A 10609-nucleotide genomic window follows, 5' to 3' on the forward strand; every position below is an offset into this window, starting at 1 on the left:
TTTGTTTACAAGAAAGAATAAAAATGTACTATTATTACAGTTTAACATTTGAAAGCTTTATATTTTTTAAAATTGTTTTCATATTCTTTTGGTATGATGTTCGTCATGATGAGAAATATCATTCCTGTTACTATGACAAAGTTCCTATCATCCATCAGAAGATCATAACCGTGGACATCATCAGCATGATGGTATTTAGACTATCATGTGAAATTCTATTTTTCTCAAAATCTGGACTCAAAAAAGCATTGTGTGTGATTATTTTTTTAGGTGCTTCTTGGTTACTGAATCCCTGTTTATTTAAAAAGAACTTTGATGTTTTATTTAATGATTAGAATTGGTGAAAGATCAGTTAGACGTTTTGGTTTTTGATTCTGGCATGTTATTTTGACAATGTCTCACTCTCCCAACTGAAATTTTGCGTATCTTGTTGAATCAGGACAATTACATGGCTCTGATTACTTATTATACTGAGTAGACGGGATAATATGAATTCTGATATATTGACATATGCCAAATAACCAATTATTATTATAAACACTTTATAAAAACGATAATAAAATATCTTTACTGTACATCTTCTTCTTCTAGCTCAGCTGCTCATACATTTTATAATAGCAAATAAATAGGCTTTCAGTTTTTTGTTGAAAAATGAGGCCCATGAAGTCACCCAAAGAGTGATATATAAATTATTACCTCTTTAGGCATATTTTATAGATCAAAATTGCCCTCTGCATATTCATATAAAGAAATGTCTGTCAGCTTGAGTTTTTGATGCTGAGCGCTTCAGTAAAGCACTAGAATGCCACACCTTGAAATGTTTCAAAATGTACAATGCCAGGGCTTGTTTACAAGCAGAAGTGCATCTGCTAACACTGTGCACATCAATGTAATTACTTCATATCAGTCTCTCATCTGCCTTGTCAACCTCTGACCAGAGGCATCCATTATGTTACCGTATAACAGAAAAGCAGCTTAAGGCTCTCTGATTCTCAGTGGCAGTTCTCCTAACAGCACAGGGTACATATACATTTTCTCCTAATAATAAGAAACAAGTTCACTGATGGTGACTTGACTTTGCTGCAAGCATCATTGCAAATACTATATATGTACTGAATGAGAAGTTTTATAAGCTCCAAAATCAGAAAGAAATAACATTATCAGACCTACATAATCCAATTCACAGTCACAGAGGAACAGAGCTTATCTTAGAAGCATTAGACAGAAGGCAGTAACTAAACCTGGATGGGACACTAGTCAGAAAAAGTACCCCCAGATGATTTGAAACAGGGAATGAGAACTTTCAAACAGAATTTCAGATAAAGAATGAAGCAATTCCACTGATGAGATATACCCCTTGTAAACTTGTGCAAAACAGTCTAATTCAAGTAGATATCTTACACTGCACGCACTTACCTCAACTAAAGATTTTTAACATATACCCAATTCAACACCTTGTGAGAAAAATTGCCAGACATTCTGGTTATTCTGTCATGTTTTCATAATATTCCATGCTCAGATCATAGCAATATATACATTTTTTTGTCATTTGACAGATGGTATTGGAACCAGGCCTCTCTTCTTCAGTTCATCCATCCATTTTCCTAATCTGCTCGCCCAGGGCAGGGTCATGTGGCAGCAGAAGCCTGTGGATTGGTACCTTGTCCAAGTGTTGTTCCTGCCCTGCACATCTATTCTTGTGTAATGAAAAATCTGTTATGATGTTGCATACTGCCCTATTCAATCGTCACCTTCTTTAGATGGGAGAACCCTGATTGACCCACTGTTACACAGTGGGGAAAAGGTACAACATTTTATCTAAAATTTAGAAAAAAAAATGTTTGCATCAGAGAAGCTGTATAAAACCTATAACTGTTAAGCACATGCAAGAAATGGCAGCACATGCAGAAAAGCCCCAGAGAACTATAAGTTAAGTAATTCATCAGAGTTGCCACCAATTAATTTAAAAAAGAAAGTATAAAACCACAGGGGGAAAAGAAAAAAAATACGGTAGAAAAAGAATGCTAGATAAAACAGTTATATCAATCTCAACCTAGCAAGAGTTTGCACTATAAATGGAGCGAAGGGAAATATACACATTTTATCATCTGAAGGACATTTAATCAAATACAGTGTAGGCAGTAGCATTTGTGCTTAAAAATGAAAAAGAGATCAAAAAGACAGCTGGCATTAGAAGAAACAGTCAGATAGGGAAGCGAAACAGGAGAGATATTAAGTGGAGAGAAAATATTAGGAAAGTAGGGAAAGACCTAGATGTATCTGAAAGTTCACTCTTTGGCAGTCAGTCACTCAAGAGGTTGTAAATGTGTGTAAGTAGCTGTGGGACAAAGGCAAAGACATATGATAGTATTATTAACAGTCATCAAAGTCAAATTAAAAGAGTAAAACAGTTTCTCCCAAACAAATTGATGCTAATGCAATGCTAGTCTTCTGTGATGTTGGACATTTTTAGAAGTTTGCTTCCAGAAGACTTACATCTGCGAGAGATATCTCAAGACCTCAAGTTCATGGCTGATTAACTTGAGGAAGAGATACCTAGACTGCATTGTAACAGAGCTTTGGTTGAGCTTGCAATTGTGTCCTTTAGACAAACAGACGGAAAGAGAGAGTGTGCACCCCCCAGGGTTGCATAGGAAAGTACAACTGAGTCACAGTTAGACACAAATTGCATAGTAAGAGGCACACACTATTCCACCTGCATTATCTCCAGAGTTCCAGCTGTATCAGCCCAAGAGTTAAAGGTGTTCAACCATTTCTAGGACGTTGAACCGCCAGATGGTGTTAGGGAAATACTCTGTAAATAAAGAATAGTCTTGAGTCACCGTCACAAATTAATCCAAAGATGGGCATCCTTTATTTACACCAGGCTGGTGGAGCCACCATGTGCTCTTGTTTAGTGTACCATGACAGACTGCTTAATCTTAACAGAACAGTCTCTTTTATCAAGAAAGTTTCATTTACATAACAAAGTTTAAAAAGCATTTCTCATCAATAAGCACACTGATAAATGGTATAGATAGATAGATAGATAGATAGATAGATAGATAGATAGATAGATAGATAGATAGATAGATAGATAGATAGATAGATAGATAGATAGATAGATAGACACTTTATTAATCCAAAGGGGAAATTCACATACTCCAGCAGCAGCATACTGATACAAAAAAAACAAAACAAAAAAAAAAAATTAAATTAAAGAGTAATAAAAATGTAGGTAAAAACAGACAATAACTTTGAATAATGTTAACGTTTACCCCCCCCCCCCCCCGTGTGGAATTGAAGAGTCGCATAGTTTGGGGGAGGAACAATCTCCTCAGTCTGTCAGTGGAGCAGGACAGTGACAGCAGTCTGTCGCTGAAGCTGCTCCTCTGTCTGGAGATAACACTGTTTAGTGGATGCAGTGGATTCTCCATAATTGATAGGAGCCTGCTGAGCGCCTGTCGCTCTGCCACGGATGTCAAACTGTCCAGCTCCATGCCTACAATAGAGCCTGCTTTCCTCACCAGTTTGTCCAGGCGTGAGGCGTCCTTCTTCTTAATGCTGCCTCCCCAGCACACCACCGCGCAGAAGAGGGCGCTCGCCACAACCGTCTGATAGAACATCTGCAGCATCTTATTGCAGATGTTGAAGGACGCCAGTCTTCTAAGGAAGTATAGCCGGCTCTGTCCTCTCTTGCACAGAGAATCAGTATTGGTAGTCCAGTCCAATTTATCATCCAACTGCACTCCCAGGTATTTATAGGTCTGTACCCTCTGCACACAGTCACCTCTGATGATCACGGGGTCCAGGAGGGGCCTGGGCCTCCTAAAATCCACCACCAGCTCCTTGGTTTTGCTGTATTCAGGTGTAAGTGGTTTGAGTCGCACTATTTAACAAAGTCCTTGATGAGGTTCCTATACTCCTCCTCCTGCCCACTCCTGATGCAGCCCATGATAGCAGTGTCATCAGCAAACTTTTGCACATGGCAGGACTCCGAGTTATATTGTAAGTCCAATGTATATAGGCTTAACAGGACTGGAGAAAGTACAGTCCCCTGCGGCACTCCTGTGTTGCTGACCACAATGTCAGACCTGCAGTTCCCAAGACGCACATACTGAGGTCTGTCTGTAAGATAGTCCACGATCCATACCACTAGGTGTGAATCTACACCCATCTTTGTCAGCTTGTCCCTAAGGAGCAGAGGTTGGATGGTGTTGAAGGCGCTAGAGAAGTCTAGAAACATAATTCTTACAGCACCACTGCCTCTGTTCAAGTGGGAGAGGGATCAGTGTAGCATATAGATGATGGCATCCTCCGCTCCCACCTTCTCCTGGTATGTGAACTGCACAGGGTCGAGGGTGTGGTGTACCTGTGGCCTCAGGTAGTGAAGCAGCAGCTGCTCATATTATATATTTGATGGTCGTATATTATAATAACATCCCTATGTATTAATATCTTCTAAAGTTCAAAGATAGTTAACATATTAGAACTCTTTTACAAGCACGGTGGCCTCTAAAGGGAAGCATTTTATTTTTAAATTAATTACATTTTATTTTTAAATGGTTTTGGGTACAACAATTGCAGTGTGTCTCAGTTAAACAGGCAGACACATTCTGAGGCATTTTAATTAGTGCATAAAATTTTTTTCCCCCTTTCAACAGTACAGCAGCAGCTCTGATCATTTTAAGGTGGTGGGTATGAAATGCCCCCTGGAAAGAGGGGAATAGTGGTTGTTGGGTGTTCAGTTTTTTGATGGCTTAACACACAGTTTTGCTCATGCAACAGATAGTTTCATCCATTGTGATGCCTTCCTTTTACAGGTGACCCCTCTGGATGTGTAAATAGGTTCCTAGACAGTGCTACGGGGGTTGGTGTGCGGGGACTATTGTCTACATCTGAAAAAATGACATGGGTAAGGTTGGGTTGTTAGTTCTGCAAGGTACATTTAAAGAGCTGCAGTATGTGTTCCATTGGGGAATAGAACTGACAAGGTTGTAGTTGGGCTACATAAATTCAATATTATATTTTTAATATCCAATGGCTGAATGTTGTTTATAATGTCCCTTTTACATACATTTATAGAAGTGTTGGTGTAAACGTTTTCTCATTGTCATAAGGTGGAATGGAATGGCAGTGATAGACAACATTTGCACTTTTTGGTAGTGGAACTGTCATTTTTTTTCTTTTATGTGTTCTAGGTAATTTGGAGTTACTCGCCATCTAGCAAAGCATGGGGTTTTCTTGATTTTCAGTGTACTGATAGTTTCAGATATGCAACTTCAACCCTGTGAGATGACAGGTTTTTGCACCTGATCGGATTACGCTTCTGCAGTCACTAAGTTGGCCAACTGATAACATTATTTCAGAGAGCACTCCCATGGCTTGCTTCTGTAATACCACAATGCATGCTGAGATCTTTCTGTGTTTTTTCCTTGGAGACTGTGCCATCTGCCACTCAGTTTTACATTCAATTATATCAACCTCAGTTACAGCTAGGTTTTTATGTAGGCAACACAACTTTATTAGAAATCATGTCACTCATTAACCCATAAGGAATTTGTGGGCTCCATCTTTGTGCTTTGTTTTATATGTGTGTGTTGTGGGGTTTTAGGTGAGTAATAAGGTTTGTTATGTTGTCTTTATATTCCTTTGTATATGTGTTTATTAATAATATTTGTATATGTATTTATGTATGCGTGTGCTTTGTTGTAGTAGTTTTTCTCAATCAGTATATTCACTCATTATTTTTTCATTCAGTTAGAAGTTGTTTTTCTTTACTACTTGAGACCTTGAGAGAGCTGATTTTTTTTCTGAATTTCTGCTTGTGCCATTTGCCAGTCTATGTAAGCTTGAAAAGATCAGAACATTTAGCCATGGCTTAAATCTTGGGAAGTTTATGACAAGCTAGGTTTAAAAGTTCATGTAAGGAAACAAAAGTGAATATTAATAAAAGTATAAATTATAAGTTTGAAATGTCTAGCCTACAGGTCCTAGGCCAGAATAAAATTAGACTGGGAATTGATTAAAAAATTAACTAATTAATCTCATAAATGTAACGTTAAAACATGTAATTATAAAATTTAATACATAAATCATGAAGTAAATACACACTAAATCACAAAATTAATGTAGATTGAACGCAGAGGCATTAAGAAGAGGCATAGTTTAAACCTAAGCAATGATCTTAAACCTGAACTTTTAACTAAATACCACTTGAGCAGGAACAACCTGAATTTGAATGCCCTTTAGGAAGGAGTTTCAAATTCAGGAAGTTGAAAACAAGGCCAATGTATTAATTGTCAAATTGGCATTGCATAACAGACACAGACATGTCAAAGAAAAAAAAATAAATGATCGAAGCGACTGCTGATTTTGAATGCACAGTTGAAGACTGATTTAATTGAAAGAATACATATTCTTAAAAGGACATACATTAAAACCTGTGTTAAAACTCCATAAATACTATCCTCAATTGTTTATCAACATTAATGACATGATAATTACACTCTACACAAGTATAGTGCGCTGTAGAAATAACAGTCCTCAGATGGTCGAGACCTGTCCGACGCGACTACCTGGAGAAGCCGAAATAAAAGCAGCTCAGTGATTGCCATTTTGCAGGCCCAGCACTTAGAGAGCACTTTAGCAGCCAGGAGATGTGTTGGGAGTCCATCTGCCTTGGTGTGTGTTTGCCATCGACTCTTCCAGAGTCTAGTTGCCTCTGACCCAGGTCAATGGACTGAGGCAGAGAGTGGACTAACTGTACTAGTGGACAAAGGGACAAAGCAGCTGAGAAATGAGTTCAAAGTGCTGTGTTTGCGAATGGCATTCTCCAAGTTGCTTTTTTTGCAGCCCCCGTCTTGCCCACTCAGACATTTTATAACATGTATAGATTTTATGTTTTTGTGGTTGGTAGAACTGTGGTGTGCCTTGGGATTTTCTAGGTTACAAAAAGAATGTCCCTGCCACTCTAACAAAAGATTTCTGTAGCTCCTATCTTGATTAAAAAATGACACAGTGCATTACTTGGATGATTATGTTACATTGCTTTCATAAATTATGCAATATACTGCAAAGTGGAATAATCGGTATGGATAATACTTATATTTCATAGAATTTTGTCATCATATTAGGACAGTCAACATTGTAAGCTACCTGTCAGACCAGGTATAATTCTTTAGGTACACACTTATATGTATTGTAACCCACAATCAGTCAGGGAGGAACAACACCAGTACACATTTCAGGAGTTTGAAACTGATGAGCTTTGAGTGATCAATTCCCAGCTAAACTCCCACCGTGGGAGATACCTCAAGTTTTCTTTTCGGAATTGGACTTGTTCGACTTTTACATTGCTCATCTTCTTCGTCAGTGTTAACGGCCCCAAACCAAGCAGACCTATGACTGTCGTTCCCCTCTACTTGACTGTTCACTCTACGCTGTTCCAACAAACCATGCTGCTCTATCTCATCCCCGTCCCTACACATACTATGGTATTATTGGGACATAATGTTAAAATAAATTAAATAAATAAATTTACTTTAAAATGCTTCCCTGACTAAAGCACCGCCTGTGGTGTTTGTCTCGTTGCCAGCCCTGGATTCTACAATATTTTTTAATGTGTTAAACAGACCACATCAATCACAAAAATTAATACATTAACTTTTTCCCAGGCCTAAAAATTAGTAATTCACTAAACATTGATTACCTCAACACAAGATTTACAAAATAAAATAATGTAGTTATATGTAGCTGCACATAAATATGATGATATAGCAGTAACAGAGTTCTGGGTAAATCCTAGAGGTGTGGATTAAAGTAATATAACTGAGTACATTCTATCTAGAAAAGACAGACAAAGTTAAAAAGGTGGCCATTTATATAAGTGAGGCTTTAAATATGAGTCTGCCTAAGGATTCCACTAGAAACCAGCAAGAACAGGGGCCCTGGCTTTGAGGATATTTTATAGACAACCCCCCCATCCCCACTATGATATAAATATACAACTTTTTAATAATATCAAAAAGAAACTTTACATAGGGACAATGTAGTAGCCGCAAATGCAAATTACCAAAATATTATCAGAGGAAGCCCTCTACATGGTGACAAAAAGGAACATGAATTCACAGATGTGTAATCAGTGAAGTTTTTTAACTCTGTATGTTAAAACAGCAAGAGAAAAGAAAGCCTGTCGCGATTTATTACTTTGTAATTATCAGGACAGAATTCAGGGGTAGAAGTAATCAAACCATTACAATCTAATGATCATAATTATAAGTTTCACACTGTTGTGGGAGAGCTTAATATAAAAACTGTAATTGCTAAATTAAGACTGCACCTCAATGGCAGTGTGTCCCCCAGTGGTGATGGTTATGGCCTCACAGTAGTTTTGAAATAAGGTAGTTTTACTCAATAATCATGGCACCGATGAGTCACATAGAGTGAGCAGAATGGGCAGCATCAAAGACAGACATCCTGGGACAGCCAAGGGGGCTTAAAAGAGTATGACATATAATAATGCCTGCATCCCGAAATTTAGAAATATTAGAAAATTTAAGTGAGCTCTACAATGGATAATAAAGGAGAAAAGAACGCCATTGAAAAAGAAAAAGAAGCTGTTTGACACATGCAAGACAACTAACTTTAGCATTTCTCATAGGGCCTATAAGGACATGATTGTAAAGTTCAAAAATATTCTAAATGCTAAATAGCATTTAAAGAGGAATACTGCAGAAAATATGTAAGCTGACCTTTCCTAAGGTAGTAAAGGAAAGGTCAAGAAGAAGGTTAAGTTGTATTAGTGCAGTAAGGGTGACATTAAATATATAGAAGCTTGAACAGCGAATTCTCTAAATTCCTATTTTTTGGAAATATTCACATTAAAAAGTCACTAACCTTTCATTAGCTAAAGGGATTCTTAAGGATATACACAGTAATTGGGAGACAGCAGAAAAAGAAAGTGGTCAAAAATTAAAATGGCTGAAACAATTAATTCACTACAACCAGATTAATTTTTTATCGAACAGTAATTAGAGCACTCACAGTTTGATACTCAGTTTCCCAGTTGTTACTCGGTTTCGTAAAGGGTGTACTTGCTCCTACTCTCTTTAAAGCTTGCATGGACTGGGTGTTGGGCAGGATTGTGGGTCCAGCGGCTGTGGGGCATCTGTTGGTGAAGAAAGATTCACTGATCTTGACTTTGCCGATGATACTGTGATTTTTCACAGAGACAATGGAGGCTCTGATCAGGGCTCTCAAGAAACTGAGCGACAAGTGTAAGTGCCTGAGCTTGTGAGTATCTTCGATGAAAGATATATCTAGCTCCAATTTCTCCTGGATCTCCTTTAGTTTAGCTACCCATGAGTGATCACCCTCTCAATATAAGTTAGAAATGTTTACAGTTATTACAGGGGTTCGTACAGTGGATTCCAGTTGTTGAATGAGCTCACTAGCAAAAACAGGTAAAGTCACTTGCAGAAATTCTCAGATAACCCTACACTTATGGAGTATATTGATAAGAAGCATAAAATAATATATAGGAGTCAGGTTTGTTTTTTGGTACAAAGAGAATTATCTGCACCTTAACATAAGCAAAACCAAGGAACTGGTTACTGACTTTGACCATGCCAAAGAACCTCTATGTCTGGTCACTATTCAGAGAGTGGATGTAGAGGTGGTGCACTCCTACAAGTACTTGGGAGGTCCACATTAATGACAGGTTAGACTAGTCTTGGAACACAGAGGAACTAAATAAGAACAGGCATAGCAGGGTCTTCTTCTTTAGGACACTGCATTCCTTTAATGTGTTAAGTGACATCCTTTACATCTCATAGAACTCTGTGGTGGCCAGTTAAATTTTCTGCACTGGTGTGCTGGTCTGGTAACATCACTTCGAAAGAGGCCCCCCAAAATAACAAGCTAATTTAAAGGGCAGGCTTGCACTCTGGATCCTCTGTAGATAGCAGCAAAGGAGAGAATTAAAACAAAACTGATCTCCATTATGACCAATGCTACATATCCTCTCTCTGACACACCAACACTGAGTACATTTGGCCAACAAATTATTCAGCAGAAGTGTGTCAAGAAACAGAACCTGGGACCTCATGTATAAACGTTGCGTACACACAAAAATGTTGCGTACGAAGGTTTCCACACTCAAATCGCGATGTATAACACCTAAACTTGGCGCAAAGCCACGCATATTTTCACGGTAGCTCCAACCTTGGCGTACACAAGTTCTTTGCTCGGTTTTGCAAACTGGCAGCACCCAGCGTCAAAGCAGTGCTACTGTTCCTGTGTGGTTACCCTTTCTTATCCACATCCCTGATGCGACTTTATAAATACACTGAAATTAACCGCGTATTGTTTATTAGTTTAATGCATCTGATTGTAATTAACCTGTAACAATATAATGGTCCACAGAATGATCAAACAATTTCAAATACCATAGCTGCTTTAGCGTTGTTACTCTCACTGCACCTTCTTCTTCTCCTTTCAGCTGCTCCCGTTTGTGGTTGCCACAGTGGACCATCTTTTTCCATATTACTCTCACTGCACCACTGAGTATTTATATCACTGTATCTGAGTGGAGAATCACAGCTGTACA

Source organism: Erpetoichthys calabaricus, chromosome 14, assembly GCF_900747795.2.
Source record: "Erpetoichthys calabaricus chromosome 14, fErpCal1.3, whole genome shotgun sequence".
NCBI classification, from domain to species: domain Eukaryota; kingdom Metazoa; phylum Chordata; class Cladistia; order Polypteriformes; family Polypteridae; genus Erpetoichthys; species Erpetoichthys calabaricus.